General features: G+C 40.7%; 1 protein-coding gene and 1 long non-coding RNA gene across 8 annotated transcripts in view; one reads left to right on the top strand and one right to left on the bottom strand.

Annotated features, from left to right (window-relative positions):
- pde4ba (phosphodiesterase 4B, cAMP-specific a) overlaps nucleotides 1-19,775 on the top strand; it is a 620,756-nt gene that overhangs the window by 519,296 nt on the left and 81,685 nt on the right. The gene's annotated exons all lie outside the window — the stretch shown is intronic.
- LOC134354826 (uncharacterized) overlaps nucleotides 5,453-19,775 on the bottom strand; it is a 46,655-nt gene continuing 32,332 nt past the window's right edge. The window contains exons 2-3 of the long non-coding RNA XR_010019899.1: nucleotides 9,337-9,451; nucleotides 5,453-5,515 (exon numbers count right to left, since the gene is read on the bottom strand). This is a non-coding gene — a long non-coding RNA (uncharacterized LOC134354826). The remainder of the gene's footprint in view (nucleotides 5,516-9,336; nucleotides 9,452-19,775) is intronic.

Raw genomic sequence — 19,775 nt, forward strand, 5'->3', positions numbered from 1 at the left:
CATAAAGCTGTGAGATCACCAGAAGTGAAGATTTCTGACAATGCTGTGTGGTGAATTATAATTGGGGAGGCACAGTCAAGTTGGATTGGTTTCTTTGGGAGGAAAAGAATGATGAAGGAAGATTTAATCATGAGTCCTGTGTAGGGTAAGCAAAAAAGATCTTTTTCCCTTTGGCAAAGCAATAACTGAGGGACATGGATTTAAATTTTTGGTAGAAGGCTACAGCTCAGATGAAAAATAATGATTCCATTCAGTGATGGCATCTTGCCACTGAGTGTCCAAAAGGCGAGTGGTAGCAAAAGGTCTCTCCACTATTAGAATGTCTATGGATGAGCATTTGAAGAACTATAACCTGTTGGGGTATGTACCAAGAAATGGGAAATGGCATTAATGTAAAATCCATATTTGGCTGGCATGCATAGAATGAATTTAGAATGACTTTCACCATAAGACCCACAAAAAATACCCCACAAATTTCCATTAGTTCTGTGCTCAGTTTTGTTTTTGATCTGTACTTGCTAAGATGTCCCATCCAAGCTGGTCCCATTTGTGACATATGACCCATAACATAACATTCTAATCCATGTACCTGTTCAACTTTCTTTTAAACTATTTTATTGTACATGCCTCATCCATTTCCTTTGGCCGATCATTACACATGGATACCACCCTTTGTGTAAAAAAAAAGTTGTCCTTAAGATGCTATGAAACCAATGCACTCTAAACTTTAACCTATGCCCCTTAGTTCTTGATTCCCCAATCTTGGGTAAAAGACTATGTGCATTCACCCTATCTATGCCCCTCCTGATTTTATGCACCACTATAAGATCACCTCTCAACCTCAAGTCCTGGCAACATCCTTGTAGATCTTTTTTTACATTCTTTCCAGCTAAGTGGGATCTTTCCCATAGCAGGGTAACCAAAACTGAACACAATACTTCAAGTGCAGCCTCACCTGTTTCGTCCATGAACAACCGCACAATGTCCTTCCAAAGTTATGCACTGACTTATGAAGGCCAGCGTACCAAAAGCTTTCTTCAGCACCCTATCTATCTGTGACTCCACTTTTAGTCAACCAAGTACGTGTGCTCCAAGGTTCACTTTGTCCCCCAACCTTCCCCTAGCCCCTGCCATGCACTAGTTGCAGACCCCCAGTCTGAGAGGCAGCCTTCCCCCATCTGCTTTCTACCACCAAGACAATTTTACATCCAATTAGCCAGTTCTCCCTCGATTTCACATGCGGTAACCTTACAAAACAGACTACTATGTGGAACATGATGCAGGTTATCTGCAAGGAAACAATTCTGGCCACCATTTTCTCTGGCATCTACCTTCGCCAATGGAATGCCCAGTGGCATTGCATTGAGCTTGTGCTATGACCCATTGTAATCCTGTAATCTAGCACACCTGTGGGATCCTAAAAGCAACTTGAAGAAAGAACGAAAGGGCCCCCTTCCCCACTTCCCCCCTTCCCCCTCCTGCCCTCCTCGGCCGTCTATGGCAGCTAAGAATGTACCATATCTAAATGAAAATTTAAATAAACTGTGCTGGAAACCTGACATAAATACAGACAATTTTGGAAACAGTCTGCGGCAATACCTGTGGAGAGAGAAATGCTTAACCCACTGAATGCTTGCAGCAGTTTCAGTTTTTCATTTTGGTGTACCTTCAGGCCAGAAGCTTTGTTCATGTTTCTGTTCTGTAGATCTCAGGTTAGACCCTCTGAGCTCAGAATGTTACAGAGATATCTTCTATCACAAGTGTAGAATGCTATGCAATGTACTATAAAAATACTGTGTAATGTACCTAAGTGCAAATGTACTTTTGGTGATCCAGTCAGGATTATATTGGAAGAGTGTTAAGATTTCCTTAACGTACATAGCTTTCCTCATATATATAAGACCATAAGATATAGGAGCAGAATTCGGCCATTTGGCTCATCGAGTCTGCTCCGCCATTCCATCATGGCTGATCGAATTTTCCTCTCAGCCCCAGTCTCCTGCCTTCTCCCCGTATCCCTCCATGCCCGTATCCCTTCATGCCCTAATCAATCAAGAATCTATCAACCTCTGCTTTAAATGTACATTAAGACTTGGCATCCACAGCAGCCTGTGGGAATGAATTCCAAATATTCACCACTCTCTGGCTAAAGAAATTCCTCCTTATCTCCATTCTAAAATGATGCTCCTCTATTCTGAGGCTGTGCCCTCTGGTCTCAGACTCTCCCACCATAGGAAACCCTTTCATTTCCTCCACCAAATTGCATGACCATACACTTCCTGACACTGTCTTCCATCTGCCATTTCTTTGCCCATTCTCCTAATCTGTCTATGTCCTTTTGTAGCCTCTCTACTTCCTCAAAACTATCTGTCCTCCACCTATCTTCATATCGTCTGCAAATTTTGCAACAAACACGTCAATTCTATCATCCAAATCAGTGACATATAATGTAAAAAGTATAAGTCCTAAACCAGACCTTGTGCAACACCAGTAGTTACCAGTATCCAACCAGAAAAAGCTCCCTTTATTCCTGCTGTTTGCCATCTGCCAATCGGTTCGATTTGGATCCCGCAAACCGCCTATGGGTCATAGGGGCACTTTTGCATGTCTTGATCTAGTGAGGCCTGACAGCACCTCCAGGACAGACCACAGCCAATGTCCTAAAACTCTGTGGCTTGCCCTGGTCTCGAACACGTGGCTGTTGTAGTTCTTTGGGGAATTCATCTGCCCTGGCTGGTGAATTCGTTGACAAGGTCTTTCACCCAGTGGTGCCATGTTAACACCACCCCTTCACATTGTTTAGCCGGTCGGTTGAAGTGGTGTACTGGGGTATGTCACTGGGAGGTAAATGTGAGAAATTTAGGAGATGGATGAGGACCAGTGATGTCTGTCCGCCGACAAGGTAGAGTGTAGCTGCCAGACATCAAAGGTACTACCTCAATGCAGAGCCCCCTACACCCCTCCTGCCAATCAGCCACTGCTTTATCCATGCTAGAACATTTCCTGTAATACCACAGGCTTGTAGCATGTTGGGCAGCTTCATGTGTGGCACCTTGTCAAAGGCATTCTGAAAGTCCAAGTACACAACATCAACCAATTCTCCTTTGTCTGTCCTACTTGTTATTTCTTCAAAGAATTCCAACAGATTTGTCAGGCAAAATTTTCCCTTGAGGAAATCATGCTGACTATGGCCTATTTTATCATGGGCCTCCAAGTAGCCTGAGACGTCATCCTTAATATTTGACCTCAACACCTTCCCAGCCACTGACTAACTGGCCTATAGTTCCCTTTCTTTTGCCACTTTCCCTTCTTGAAGAGAGGAGTAACATTTTCAATTTTCCAGTTTTCCAGAACTATTCCAGAATCTAGTGGTTCTCAAAAGATCATTATTAATGCCTCCACAATCTCTTTCAGAACCCTGGGGTGTACACCATCTGGTCCAGGTGACTTATCCACCTTCAGACCTTTCAATTTCCCAAGAACCTTCTCTCTAGTAACAGTAACTTCATGAACTTTATGACCCCTGGAACTTCCACCAAACTGCTAGTGTCTTCTACTGTGAAGACTGAAGCAAAATACTTATTCAGTTCTTCTGCCATTTCTTTGTCCCCCTTTACTACGTCTCCAGCATTTTTTTCCAGTGCTCCGATATTCACTCGTCTCTCTTTTACACTTTCTGCATCTGAAGAAACTTTTGGTATTCTCTTTATTATTGGCTAGCTTACTTTGGTATTCCATCTTTACCTTCTTAATGATACTTTTTGTTGCTTCCATTGGTTTTTAAAAGTTTTCCAATCCTCTAACTTCTCACTAATTTTTTGCTCCATTTTATTCCCTCTCTTTGGTTTTTATGTTGGCTTTGACTTCTCTTGTTAGCCACGGTTGTGTCATCTTGCCTTTAGAGTACTTCTTCCTCTTTAGGATGTTAAATAGTTTATATTTAGTCAAGTATAAAAAAATGAAAATGGTATGAGGTACCAGAATGCAAATCTATCAAGTCTGCAGTTGGCACTTTGATTGAGAGATTAGAGTATGTGACCTGTTAACTGAAATGGCAATTCACATTACATTTGCTGACCATCAGTCTTGATAAGCATAGTTTTGTTTAATGTTATCTCCTCATGCATGTGGTATTGGATGGCCAGAACAGTCATTTATGCATCACTTATTAAACTGTTTAAACCAATCAGCACGACTGAATCAATATCATTGAATTCTGATAAGATGGTACGATGGAGGCACGCTTGGACACAATGGCTTCAATAGGGTCAGCCAAAGGTGTTATTGTCTTTTTTAAACTCATTTTTTACGATTGCATGACTCTGCTAGACATTAAGAGCTGAAAGTTCTGCTGGTCTATCCCATCAGCAAGTTGCTCATTGGTGGGGAAATGGAAGGAGCTGGACTTGATGCAGACTGTGATGCAGCCTGCAACAGAGAGGCCTGGCGTGTGAAGGAACTGACCGGTCTAACCGTGAGTGATCATCTTAGTTGCTTTTCTTGTGGTCACAAGACCCTGTTGGACATTGATGGTGTGGAATGCTGCAAGTCCAGTTCATTGGTTCCTTGGCAAACGGCGGGGGTGGACAGCGGGGAAGTGTGTAGCTTCTTTCATAGCGGGGACCATGTAGCCTGTTTGCAGCTGCCCAGGAGGAGGCATTGGAGTCGGTTCCACCAGAATGCCAGAGGCAGTGTGGCACAGAGTCAGTACTGCTCCCTCAGTGTTTGCCCGGCAGAAATCAAGCTGTGTTATGTTCAAATACAGACTGCCGCAACACTCATGGAGTCAGGGACTTTGACTATATTTTTCGTGTGACTGTATTTTACAACTATCTTATATGTGCTTGCTATCTTCTATGTGCTTTGTGTGCCTTGTGCTGTGAATGAATGTTGGTACTATGTTTTGCACCTTAGCCCCGGTGAAACACTGTTTTGTTTGACTGTATTCATGTATGGTTGAATGACAATTAAACTTGAACTTAAAATTGATAATCCTGATTTTTGATTTTTAATCTTTCTCACATCATCTATTCGAGCTATGTCTGTATATTGCATTTGGTCTTGATCCTTAAATCCCATAACAATCCAGAGACAAAATGTGCAATGCCTGTTTACCAGGAATAATGATGCCATTATTTCTGTGCAAATGAGCTAAGAATTTACTCAGGTTTTGTTTGCTCCAGAATTTTCCCTGATTTGTTTTTATCATATTTTAAATGACAAGAAATGTTCTCAGCATTTCTTCTTTTAGGGAGCTGTCAATCTCAGCAGGAGGAAAAAACAAGGGTTGAAGCACTAAGCCTCCAAACTGTCAACAGGGAGGTTGGTTTATGAAACTAACCAGATGACTAAGCCATGTCATTTAGGATCAGGATGATTCATTCATTTACCCTAAAACAGATGTTTAGTACATCACTGTCCTACTTTATAATTCAATGGGTGATTATATCTGGGAACTTACCTGATTTAAAATGTTTGCAAGCCACAATAGGATTGTAATTTAGTAACTCCCAACCTGGAGGTAAATTAAAATTGACATTTCAACTGCAAAATATACATTTAATTACTCAGATGAATTATAAGGCTCTACACAAAACTTCACAATCAATCTGTTAATGTGTTTTCATTTATATATGCTACCATAATAGAGTCTACATGTTTAATTTTAAATTTGTTTAATTTGAGAAAAACGCATTTAATTTACCTTATTATAACTTAATATACTTTAAATTGTTGAATGAATTGATAGATTGTAGTTGTGCTTAAGTCATACTAACCAACTAAATTATACCAGATTAAAGGTAATTAAATGTAATCTATTAATATTTTACCAAAGTAACAATTATTTTACTTTTTCCACTCCAAGACATATTGCATCAAATATCATACTGAGTGAATGTTCCCTAGACAATAAAATATTGTCTTGTGGTTGGATGAAGTAGAATCAAATTGGTATTGTAAACCATAGATTTCCTTTGACCTCCATGTCCCAGTGGCAAGCGTGCAGTGTCTCTGTAGACAATATTGAATTATATCAGGTCATCAATCCCTATCCTTATGATTGTAATGTTGTGAATTATAGTCTAAGATCCTAAAAATTCCTATTGCAACCATGGCTGATCTTATAACTCAGCCCCAATTACCTGCATATAATCTCATATCCTTGATTCCAATAATTTAATATTGCTGTTGGATGCCCTCATCAGAATAAACAAATATTAAATGTCTGCTTGTGGAGCAGGCAGGAAAATATCTACCCAATAATCATTTGCAGAACTACTGGCGTGACCCCTTTAAATGCACCGTAAAAATGTACGGCTCTTTATAAGAAATACAATTCATTTGAATTATCCCTGACATCATTTTTCCCAAAACTATCAATGTAATTTATGATAAATGTATTGTTTATCTTTCTTTTTAAAACCGATCTATACTTAACTTTATTTTTCAAATAGTGTTGCCTGAATATACAGCTGTATAAAACTGCATATTTTTAAGTCATAATATGATAAACAATCATAGAATTATTTTGTCCTATAGATTGTTACTCCGTGCTTAAATATATACCTGTACCGTGCCTGTTGGCAGTAATAAATGTTCAGTGAGCCCTGTGCGTCATCAGCATGAAGCTTGGCATGTGAAATGTGTTAATTGCTACAATGCAAATTTATTCACTGCTAAGACTTGCCACCTACGGTTCTAAATAAAATAATCTTGCCCACTTTGATCCTATAAATCTGGACTGGATGTATGGATTTCTGCTTCATGTACAGGCGACTGAAAACTGAAATAGGGCCATAAAGTAGGAATTATTTCATTGGTTCTCCAATTTTGACTTTTGAATTTTTTGAGCTAACCAGTCCTTTATTCAAATTGAATGCAATATAGCACTTTCATTTATATACACATTCATGATATCAACAATTATATAGATACAGTGACAAATAAATAAACCCACAAATTTACAGTCTACTTCACACTCTTTGTACTTAATACCAATAATTTACACAAATAATTTAAAACCAGGTATTGAAATATTTTCTTAATCTGTTTTTTTATGGAGATTAAGGTAATAACTTTTCTTTAAATCTGTCTCGGTGTCTGATATGGTAACATGATTTTATAAAAAGGAATAGAAAGAAACATCTGCTGATATTCATCACCATTAATTTCTTTCTACATGTGAACACTGTTTCTCTCTACAGATGCTGTGTGACCTGTCGAGTATTTCTGACATTTTTATCACAGATTTTTGATGAGTATTGACTTTAAGCAAGGCTTGCAAATCTTACCCTGATTTAGACTCTAATTACGTCTAGGTTTTAAAAAAAAATGCATGTTGTCTTTCCCTGATTGGTTGCTTGAATATACCTACATTTTGTAGTAGCACAGTGGTACAACTAGGAGAGCCACTGTCTGACAGCAATAGAGACCCTGATTCAATCCTGACCTCCAGGTGCTCTCGGGGTGGAGTATGTACCTCCCTCTCTGTGCATGGGCGGATTTTCTCAGGGTGCTCCACTTTCCTCCCACATCCCAAAAACGTGCTCATTGATAGATCAATTGTCTGCTGTAAATGACCATAAATTATATGGGAGAGAAGGAATCCAGGTGAAATTAGAACATAGAATAATACAGAACACAAAGAGGCCCTTCAGTTCATGCTGTCTATTCTGACCATAATGCCAATCTAAACTAATCCCACCTACCTGCACAAAACTCATATCTCTCTATTCCTTTCTTGTTCATTTACCTCTCTGTGTGCCTCTTAAACATTGCTATTGTATCTGCTCTAACTACTTCCCTTGACAGTGGATTCCAGGGACCTACACTCTCTGTGTAAAACAAAAAGCTTGCCACATAAATCTTCTTCAAACTTTTGCCCTCTTGCATTTGGCATTTCCTTGCAAGGAAAACAACTCTATCATATCCTATATGATAGTCTACCATATCATATAACATCCACGCTCACCCCATCTTCCCGCTACTTTGACAGTGATAGAGTTTCTCTTGGCCTTACCTACCACTCAATGAACCTCCATATCCAACACATCATTCTCTGCAACCTATGCCACCTCAAAAGGGTTCCTACCACCAAACATATCTTTACTATTCCCTTTAGCCTTTACCTTCCTTCCTTAGCTTTCCACAGAGATCGCTCCCTCCATGATTCCCTTGTCCATTCATCTCTCCTGGCATGTATCTCTGCAAGTGGCCAAATTGCTACAATTGCCCATTCACCTCCTCCCTCACCTCCTTTCAGGGCTCCAAACAGTCCTTCCAGGTGAAGCAATGCTTACCTGCAAATCTACTGAAAGCATCTATTGTGTCTGGTGTTCCCGATCCGGCCTCCTCGACATTGGTCGGATCCGTGGTAAATAGGGGGACCAGTTCATTGAGCACCTCTGCGCCATCTGCCAATAGCAGAGTTTCCTGGTGGCCAAACAGTTTAATTCTCCTTCCCATTCTCATTCTGGCATGTCAATCCATGGCTTCCTCTTGTGCCACGATGAGGCCACCCTCAGGGTGGAGGAGCAACACCTAATATTCCATCTGAGTAGCCTCCAACCTGATGGCATGGGTATTGATTTCTCCTTCCAATAAAAAAAACCCTCCCCCTTCCCTCTTCTTCTATTCACCACTCAGACCTTTTACCTCTTCTCACTTGCCTATCACCTCCCTTTGGGTCCCCTTCTCCTTTCCTTTCTCCTATGGTCCAGTCTCCTCTCTTATCAAATTCCCTCCTCTCTAGCCCTTTACCTTTCCTACCCACCTGGCTTCAGCTATCACCTTTCAGCTTTCCTCCTTCCCCTCCCCCACCTTTCTATTCTGGCATTTTCCCCCTTTCTTTTCAGTCCTGAAGAAGGGTCTCAGCCCAAAATGTCAACTATTTACTCATTTTCATAGATGCTGCCTGACCTGATGAGTTCCTCCAGAGTTTTGCCTTGAATTTACAGCATCTGCAGAATTTCTCACTGTCTATCATATCAATGCCTCTTATAATTGTATATATTTCTATCAGGTCGTCACTCAGTCTTGTACAATCCAGCAAAAAAGAATCTCGTTTTGTCCAACTACTCCTTGTTGCTAGATCTCCTTAATCCAGACAACATCTTGGTGAACATCCTGTGCACTGTCTCCAAAGCTTCCATATCGTTTCATTAATGTAGTGACCAAAAGTGCACACAATACACCAGATGTGGCCGAAGTAAAATTTTATAAGCTACAACATGTTATACTCAATGCCCCAGGGAAGGTAAGCATGCCATATGCTTTCTTCACCATTTTCATGGAGCCATGGACTTTCACCCAGATGATCCCTCTGAACATCAGTACCTGAGGATACTGCCATTTACAATATACTTTCCTCTTGCACTTGACCTTCTAAATGGACCATCTCGCACTTGTCTGGATTAAACTCCATCTGCCATTCTTCTGAGTTGATGAGAATCTGGGAAGAATAATAAATGGAATGAATGTAGGATTGATGTGAATAAGTGGTGAATGGCGGGCACAGACTGAGTGAGCCAAAAGAATCATTTCCTTGCTATATCTGCCCTTCACTCTAGGATTTTCACTGGAACTCTATTGAATAAAGTCAGCACTTTAACAACAGGGAAGACCACCCCACTGCTACTGTGTCATTCCTGTTCCTGAGGTTATGTGCTTAAGTCCCACTTCAGAAACTTAAGCATACAATCTGGAATTGAATTGCTGTACCATGCTGAGAGAACACGCACCATAAGAAATTATTAAACTAAGGCCCATCAGGTGAACAAATGTGTTATTATTATACTGGGGTTACTTACGAGCAGCTACACTTCAAACATGCTTAATTGGATAAAAGAAGAATTTAGACTTAACGAGATTTTGCAAAGCACTGTATAAAAGTAAGTTTGTTCTTTGTTATCAAGAGTCTAACTGAAATCAGTTCATTCTCTAAAGACCAGAAAACAGACAGGATATTTTTTATCAATGTGGCCAAATTACACAACGGGAAGGGTATTTACTAAATGAGCCACTTCAGGCATTGAGAGGGTATAATAATGTCAATGAATAATCTGGAATTAGTATTTCTGAAATGTTTGTAGATTTCTCTTAGGCCTGGGCTTAATTTGTAGCACAGTCTGGCATCCTTCTGCATTCAATGTGGTTGTTCCACCAGTCACAGATGTGAATTTATGTAAAACCATAGACACACTGTCTGAACCCCTTGTCTTCCTAACATTCTGAAAAAGTAAAATAGAAGCAAAATTAATGATTGTTGTACAAGGAAAGTGGTTAGATTTCATAGAACCATGTTGAATCAATTGGAATTGCACTGGAAAAGTTCCAGTATCTGAGTTCAAAGAGCCTTTATGTCTTTATTGACGTACATCCTGCCATTTCTTTGGGATAAAGATTTACTGGCTCAATTTTTAACATACTCCATGAGGAACTATGAAATTCTGATGGTTAAGGGGCAAGTATAAATTTTCAAACTGGAATACTAATGTGCTCAAAGAATTTGACTACTTGAATATTATATTCTTCACTGAACTTAGTGTATTTTTGATGTAAAAGAAAAAATAATCAATGCAGTAAATCTTTGATAAAGCTAAATAAATGAGAAATGCATGGCAAGGGCAGTTAATATAAGAAACAAAATATCTTAACATTTCAGTACTTCTATTTAATAATGGTGTCTATTTTTCTTTCAGATTCTATGCATTTACATAAGCAAAAGATTTTTAAAAATATATTTCTAGCCATGGTGACATAGTCATTAAGTTACTGTATTCAAATCCAAGGCCCAAACCAATAATCAAATTCAACCATAGAAATTTAAATTCATTTAATTAAATAAATATTGGATATACTTTGAAAAGTTCGTTTAAGTAATGGTGACCACAGAACTATTAGTTTGTGTTTAAAAATCCATCTGGCTCATAAATGATACTCAGGGAAGGAATTCTGCCATCATTAAATCTGGCCTATATGTGATTCCAGAGCCACTACTGAGGATGGCAAACCATATTAAACTTTAATATTGAAGTTATTACAGATTACACCCCAAACTGGCTTTACTTTCTGTAGACCTAGCTAAGATATACTGCGGAAATTCTCAATGCTCTAACTGAATGTGACTGAGGCCAAGAAATTATGTCCATTTCAATTATAAAAGTGCTCGAGAGGAACAAGAATTCATGCTTTTTCAGGTGCTGATTTAAGAAGTCATTCTCACAACCACAATGTTGTGTAAGTTTAATGTTTCTTGTCAAAACTAATCCAGAATAATCAGAATCCAGTTCCCAGTCAATAAATCCATTTCATGTGTTCTTGGTTATCCTCGACACAACTCTGAAAGCTGGTTTCATGCACCCAAGTAAATATTTCAGTTATGCTATTGACGTCATTGAAGTCATTAATTGGACACAAGGCCCTCCCAGCTGCAGAACCTGCCAAAACACTGAACTCCACGCATACTGTATTTAGAAAGGAAGTGCAGTATTACTGAATGCTTTCATGATGTCCTTTTCATGAAACTAATCAATTCAATACTAAATAGAAATATACTTTATCAAAAATTTTTGAGAACCAGTGTTTGACATTTTAAACAGGAATGCCTTGTGTGTTTTGTCCCATGATTTTAACATTAAAGGCATGTATCCAGTTTTTTTCATTAGTACTAGAATATTCTTTGTTTTTCGTTTAATTAGTATATTTACAATTTTATTCAAGTTAAGATGATTGTGTCTCACACACTGTTTATCACAGGTATGGTTAACATGAGTGCAGATTTGAAAATCTGCACAGTTCAGCAGACCTCCTATTGTATAAAAATAAATATGATGGTGGTAGACTAATTTATGACAGCCTTCCACTTTCGAACACTATTCAAAATCCTCGGCACCGAATCAGGCTCAGAGGTTCCAAACATTTTCAGCTGTATTCCATTTCAGATAGATTTGTATCTGCCGCCTAGCCCCCACCATTCCTGCAGTCCAGTGGCAAACTTTGCTTAAAATTGTTCGAATTAGGCCCCACCCCAGCCTTATCGGACTCCCAACTTCAGTATGAGAATACATGACCTAGGTTGAAGCATTGGCAAAGTTGGGGTGTAATTGCAAGATAAAGGGTCAGTCATTGATAAAGGAACTGTGTAGAAATTTCTTCTGTCAGACCATTGTAAGTCTTTGGCATTTTCTGGCCCCAGAGGGTGGTGGAGGCCGGAATATTGGATAAATTTAAGGTCGAGGTAGATGAGCATTTGAAATTTTGAGGATTTCAGGAAATTTGCATAGAAGAGGAGTTGAGGCATGCGCAGTTCAACAGCCATAGTCATTTTGGACAGCAGAGCAGGCTTGAGGGGTTGCAGTCACCAGCCACTGCTCCTGTTTTCCTTTATGTTCCTATGAGGTTGGGCAAGGGATGGATCAGGGTGTAATTTGCACATACTGTATTATAGAGAAAGGCATGCTCCTCCTGACATACAACGGTAAATGGCGGAGAAACCGAGGAGTCCAGAGACATGGAGAATCAGACAAACATTAATATATTTGTTATTACTGAACCATTGCTGATTCCAGCCAGGTCTGTATTCAGTCAACTGATAGAGGATAGGAGTGGGAAGTTGTGAGATAAAGGGATCAAGTTTGTGTTCTTTGGGGATTTCAGCTGTAATTATGAGAGTAGCGGTGCAGAGAATATTTTGGGAGCAGGGCATCCAGGAGTTTAAATACAGCTCAGGCTCTAAATTGGTTTGAAAATGGAACACCAGAGTTCAAAGACTTTTGTAGAAAACTGATTAGTGAATAGGCTCCTCGTTAAGTTCCTGTTTTATAAATTATAGGCTGTTAAGGTAAGGAATTACGGGACATCTTGACAGAGTGGAGAGTGCATTCTGTACAATGTGGGAAACCATGGGCACTTTCAGTATCCTTGGCAACCAAATATGCTGGAAAAACCCCTCTACCGGCAGGAGATCATACTCTAGTCTTGGAGCTGGAGCAACAACTGGAGTCACTGTAGTCCATTTGTTAAACATTTACAAGTAGATAAGCCGTTAGGCAACTAACAGGCAGAACAGGAGGAGGAGGTAGATAGTATAGCAGTCTCCCCTGTCCTCCTCACTCACTGATAGATTTTTCCATTTGGACACCTTGAAAGACAATGGTTCTTCAGGCGAGTGCAACCAGAGTCAGGAACTTGGTGCCACAGGTGCCACACCTGCCGCTCAATGGCAGGGTTAAGGAGATATACGTGAGAGCAATAGAGAAAGGGTAACTGACAGGTAGGAGGGCAGTTTTGTGGTCATAGGCACATGAAGGAATAAAGGTCGATACTGAAATATCACAGGGTATCATGAAGGGGATGCTGCACAGCCAGTGGGCAACATCCATATCAGGACCAGCAGCATTGGTAGAAAGAGAAATGAGGTTCTGTGGTCACAGTTGTGGGAGATTGATAAATGGTTTTAAAGGAAAAAAATCAGGATTTCAAAGGGAGGAATCTCTAGATGACCTCTAGTTCCACATATATTCAACCATGGTAATCATAAACAAACATTTGGGCAAGCACAGTAGCCTAGGAGGTAATGCTACTTTGCACACGTCTCCAATGACTTGGGTTCGTTCAATACTGATCTCTGGTGTTATCTGTGTGTGTGTGTGTGTGGGGGTGTGTGTGTGTGTGTGTGTGTGTGTGTGTGTGTCTGTGTGTATGTGTGTGTCTGTGTCTGTGTGGGTGTGTGTGTGTGGGGGGGGCTTAGATTTTCTCCCTGTGAGCACATAGGTACCCCCTTCCAGATTTCCTGTTTCTACCCTCATCCAGTGCTGAATGTGTGCACAGTAGGCTTATTCAGAAAGTCAGAAGGCATGGGTTCTAGGGAAGTTTGGCCTGGTGGATTCAGAATTGGCTTGCCTGCAGAAGGCAGAGGGTGGTGGTGGAGGGAGTACATTCAGACTGGAGGATTGTGACTAGTGGTGTCCCACAAGGATCTGTTCTGGGACCTCTACTTTTCGTGATTTTTATTAGCGACCTGGATGTGGGGGTAGAAGGGTGGGTTGGCAAGTTTGCAGATGACACAAAGGTTGGTGGTGTTGTAGATAGTGTAGAGGATTGTCGAAGATTGCAGAGAGACAATGATAGGATGCAGAAGTGGGCTGAGAAGTGGCAGATGGAGTTCAACCCAGAGAAGTGTGAGGTGGTACACTTTGGAAGGATAAACTCCAAGGCAGAGTACAAAGTAAATGGCAGGATTCTTGGTAGTGTGGAGGAGCAGAGGGATCTGGGGGTACATGTCCACAGATCCCTGAAAGTTGCCTCACAGATGGATAGGGTAGTTAAGAAAGCTTATGGGGTGTTAGCTTTCATAAGTCGAGGGATAGAGTTTAAGAGTCGCGATGTAATGATGCAGCTCTATAAAACTCTGGTTAGGCCACACTTGGAGTACTGTGTCCAGTTCTGGTCACCACACTATAGGAAGGATGTGAAAGAATTGGAAAGGGTACAGAGGAAATTTACCAGGATGATGCCTGGTTTAGAAAGTATGCATTATGATCAGAGATTAAGGGAGCTAGGGCTTTACTCTTTGGAGAGGAGGAGGATGAGATGAGACACGATTGAGGTGTACAAGGTAATAAGAGGAATAGATAGAGTGGATAGCCAGCGCCTCTTCCCCAGGGCACCACTGCTCAATACAAGAGCATATGGCTTTAAGGTAAGGGGTGGGAAGTTCAAGGGGGATATTAGAGGAAGGTTTTTTACTCAGAGAGTGGTTGGTGCGTGGAATGCACTGCCTGAGTCAGTGGTGGAGGCAGATACACTAGTGAAGTTTAAGAGACTATTAGACAGGTATATGGAGGAATTTAAGTTGGGGGCTTATATAGGAGGCAGGGTTTGAGGGTCGGCACAACATTGTGGGCCGAAGGGCCTGTACTGTGCTGTACTATTCTATGTTCTATGTTCATATTGTCCCCAGCATAGGTGAGCAGTAGGTGACTTCGAGTGACATTGGTATGCAAAGGAGAAAATACATGGAAACAGCTGGGGAAATGGAACTCATGAGATTTCAGTAAACATGGGCTTGCTGAACCAAAAGGCCCTTTTTGTATCATAAGGAAGTAGAGAAAAACAGGATTAAAGAGCAGACAAATGCACGCTGGAGAGGTGATGCAGGAGGGGGGACTTGGTACTGTATTCCTGAAGAATTGGATATATTTATTGATTAAATGAAACACGTGCAAGCCAGACAGGTTATATGTTAAGAGGAGTAAAAATGATAATCCTCATGGGGAATTTGCTAGTATTGTTGGGGAAGTTGTAAATTTAGCAGGGATTGGAAACAAGTAGTTAAAATCAGAAGGAGAAAATCTAAGCAAGAAGTGGAAGGTAGGAATTCAGGTGAAATTGTATTTGGGAAGTCAAGGAAAAAAAGAAAAGACAATAGTTCAGAGAAGTCTTAAGGGTAGTGTATCAGAAAGAGCCAGTCAGATTAGAAGTGTATGAAGCAAATAGACTAGGGAGAAATGGAGATAAGATAAAAATTAAAAGCACTTTATCCAAGTGTATTTGAAACAAGATAGACGAGTTGATGGCACAAACAGAAATCAATGGATATGATTTAATAGCTATTGCAGAGACGTGGTTGCCAAGTGACGCAAGTTGAAAATCAAGTGTTCAAGGTTAAAACATAAAATAGTGCAAACACTCAGCCGATCAGACAGCATCTATAGAAGGAGAAACAGCATTAACATTTCAAGTTGAAGATCCTTCTTTTTTCACCTGAGACATTAACTCTTTTTCTCTTTCCACAAATGTTGCTTGATCTCATGAGTATTTCCAGTATTTTCAGTTTTTTATTTTAATTTCCCAGCGGACATGTTCTCACTGTTTTTGTCAGATTCTCAGGGATGTTTGCACTGCAGCCATATTAGTGGATGATACAAGAAAGGTGAGTTAGCAAGTCATGAGGCTGCAAAGTTGTGTAGTTGTGCCGAATACAGGAGCAAAGATGATTTGATATGGCTTTACAGTATGAAGGTGAGACTGTACTGTACTTGAAGAACTATGGACAGTTTTGGGTGCCACATTAATGGAGGAAGAAGTGCAGAGAAGGTGGCCTAACTCTGCTCCTATGTCTTACGGTTTTATTGGAGTTTAGCAAAAAGAGAGGTAATTTTAATGAAATATAGGAAATTCTGAGAGGAGTTTATCAGGTGGATGTTGAACTATGCCCCTTCTGATTGGGGGCATAGTTTTAGAATCCTATAATTGTGCACTGCGTACAAAGACAGATCTTGTAGGGTAGGACTGTGATAACCATTATTAACTGTATCTCTGGCGTTTGGAGTGTTCCACTATAGTCAGTTTCTTCTTCAATGCCACAATATATTTTTCCCAACTTATGTAAGCTTCTGTAAGTAACAGACTGCAAAATGCAGAGCCAGTTATATATAACTGTTTATCCCATCCTATCTTTCCCAAGAGACCAACTGCAAGACAAAATTCGCCTTAATCACTGCAAAAATAGCATCCACTTCCATTGCTGTTTCTTTGGCAAGGAAACTGACCCCCACACCACACTAATGACCCCTTCTTTCATCTCCAACAATCCCCTTCCATGGAGCACAACAGCACAGAAACAGGCCCCTTGGCCTATCTAGTCCATACTGGTCTGGTCTTCTGCTTAGTTCCATCCACCTGCACCTGGACCCTCTATACCGCTCTCATCCACGTATCTAAGCAAACCTTTCCTGAATGACATAATTGAACCTGTATCTATTCATTTCACTGGCAGCTCATTCAACATTCGAACCACCCTCTGAGTGAAGAAGTTTCCCCTCAGATTCCCTGTATTTCATTTTAACCCTATACTCTGACTTCTAGTACTCATTTCACGCAGACTGAAGGGAAAAAACCTACATGCATTCACCCTTTTCATACCCTCAGGTGTATCCTGTACCTCTATAAGATCTCCGCGCATTCTCCTGAGCTCCAGTGAATAAAGCCCTAACCTGTTCAACCTTTCCCTATAAGTCTGTCCTCAAGTCCAAGCAATGTCCATGTTTAATAGAAGCCTTGGGATTCTCTTTCACCTTGTCTGCCAGAGCAATCTCATGTCTTCTTTTAGCCCTCATGATTTCTCTCTTAAGTGTTCCCTTGCATTTTTTATATTCCGTAAGTGTCTCTTTTGATCCTAATTGCCTATACCTGATATTTGTCTCCTTCTTTTGCTTTACCATGGCCTCAATATCACTTGATAACCAAGGTTCCCTAAATCTGTTAGTCTTGCCTTTTTTATTCTAACAGTAACATACATATTCTGTACTCTCAATATTTCACCTTTGAAGGCCTCCCACTTACCAAGTGTCTGTCAGAAAACAACCTGTTCCAGTCCGCACTGATGCCATCAAAATAGGTCTTTCTCCAATTTAGAATCTTAACCTAAGGATCAATACTATCCTTCTCGATAATTCTCTTGAAAGTGATGGAATTATGAGCACTGGATCCAAAACAGGACAGAGAATATAGCTTAGAAATACAATTGTGTCAGCATGAATTAAGCAGTCTGATGGCCTGGTGGAAGAAGCCGTCCCGGAGCTGGTTGGTCCTGGCTTTAATGCTGCGGTAATGTTTCCCGGATGGTAGCAGCTGGAACAGTTTGTGGTTGGGGTGATCCGGGACCCTAATGTTCCTTTGGGCCCTTTTTACACACCTGTTGCTGTAAATGTTTCCATGCATAGATGTGTTGGGCTGTTCCGCACCACTCTCTGCAGAGCCCTGCAATGAAGGAGGTACAGTTCCCATACAGCCAGTCAGGATGCTCTCAATTGTGCCCCTGTAGAAAGTTCTTAGGATTTGAGGACTCATGATGAGTTTCTTCAACCGTCTGAGGTAAAAGAGACGCTGTTATGCTTTTCTCACCACACAGCTGGTGTGTATAGTCCAAGTGAGATTCTTGGTGATGTGTATACCAAGGAACTTGAAGCTGTTCATCCTGTCAAACCCAGATCCATCGATGTCAAAGGGGTTAGCCTGTCTGCATTTCTCCTGAGTCCACAACCAGCTCCTTTGTTTTTTGTAACATTGAAGGAGAGGTTGTTTTCTTGACACCACTGTGTCAGGGTGATGACTTCTTCTCTGTAGGCTGCCTCATCATTTGAGATAAGGCCAATCAATGTAGTATCATCTGCAAATTTAAATAGTAGTTTGGAGCTGTGGGTGGCGCAACAGTTGTGAGTATACATAGAGTAAAGGAGGGGGCTTATGACACAGCCTTGGGGGGCTTCTGTGTTGAGGGTCAGAGGGGCAAAGGTGAGGGAGCCCACTCTTATCACCTGCCAGCGATCTGACAGAAGTCCAGGATCCAGCTGCGCAAGGCAGGGTGAAGGCCGAGGTCTCTGAGCTTTTGTTCTAGATTTAGGTCTGGTATCTGCAATAGTTTGTCTTCAGGCAGAAATAATAATTGCACGTACATTTGAGGCAGACCAATGAAGGATTCAAAATAAGAAGATGCCAGCCAAATTCACTTTTCACTTACCTTAGAATTTGTCACATATCACTTGTTCATTAATAATTACCTTGTTGGACTTTTATTTTTCTAAATCATCTTCTTAAATGTTAAAAATACAAGCACTGGGCAGAAGCTGGGTATTTGGCTGTATGTGTCACAGCTCTTGACATACTAAACATTTTCCATAATCATCATCATCATCATTACGTGCCGTGCCGTATGATGTGGGCAGTCATGGTCTTCTATCTGTTTTTAATCTGAAAAATTACAATAAGCTCTTCAAAACTTTTGCCTGTCCATCTCTTTGTGGAACTCATGAATGTCATGAGCTGTCAACCGCGACTTTTCTTTCATCAAGTTTTCCCATCACTACAAGATGTTTGAGCTTTCGTCAGTAAGTGTCCCAGAAATTCCAGCTGCTGCTTCCTGATTGATGATATCAACTCTCTTCTTATTCTGGCTTTTTACACTTCCTCATTCTAAGGGTAGAAAGACCTTAATAGGAGTTATCTACAGGCCCCCAAACGGTAGTCTGGATGTAGGGTGTAAGTTGAATCAAGGGTTAAAATTGGCATGTCACAAAGGTAATGCTACAGTTGTTATGGGGGACTTCAACATGCAGGTAGACTGGAGAAATCAGGTTGGTACTGGACCCCAAGAAAGGGAGTTTGTGGTCCCTCCAAGATGGATTCTTAGAACAGCTTGTACTGGAGCCTACCAGAGAGAACGCAATTCTAGATTTAGTGTTGTGCAATGAACCGGATTTGATCAGGGACCTCGAGGTAAAGGAGCTATTAGGAGGTCGTGACCATAATATGATAAATTTTAATCTACAATTTGAGAGGGAGAAGGGAAACTCGGAAGTGTCAGTATTACAGTTGAACAAAGGGAACTATGGTGCTATGAGGGAGGAGCTGGCCAAAGTTCAATGGAACAATACCCTAGCAGGGATGACAGTAGAACAGCAATGGCAAGTGTTTCTGGGAATAATGCGGAAGGTGCAGGATCAGTTCATTCCAAAGAGGAAGATGCTGGAGTCAATTATAAAAGATGAAATTACGACACATCTGGATAGCAGTAACAGGATTGGTCCGAGTCAGCATGGGTTTACGAAGGGGAAATCATGCTTGACTAATCTTCTGGAATTTTTTGAGGATGTAACTATGAAAATGGACAAGGGAGAGCCAGTGGATGTAGTGTACCTGGACTTTGGAAGAAAGATCCTAAGGGGAGTAAGGGGAGCCTGTGGCTGACAAGGGAAGTAATGGACAGTATAAAA

This window comes from Mobula hypostoma, chromosome 12 (genome assembly GCF_963921235.1).
Source record: "Mobula hypostoma chromosome 12, sMobHyp1.1, whole genome shotgun sequence".
In the NCBI taxonomy this organism is placed as follows: Eukaryota; Metazoa; Chordata; class Chondrichthyes; order Myliobatiformes; family Myliobatidae; genus Mobula; species Mobula hypostoma.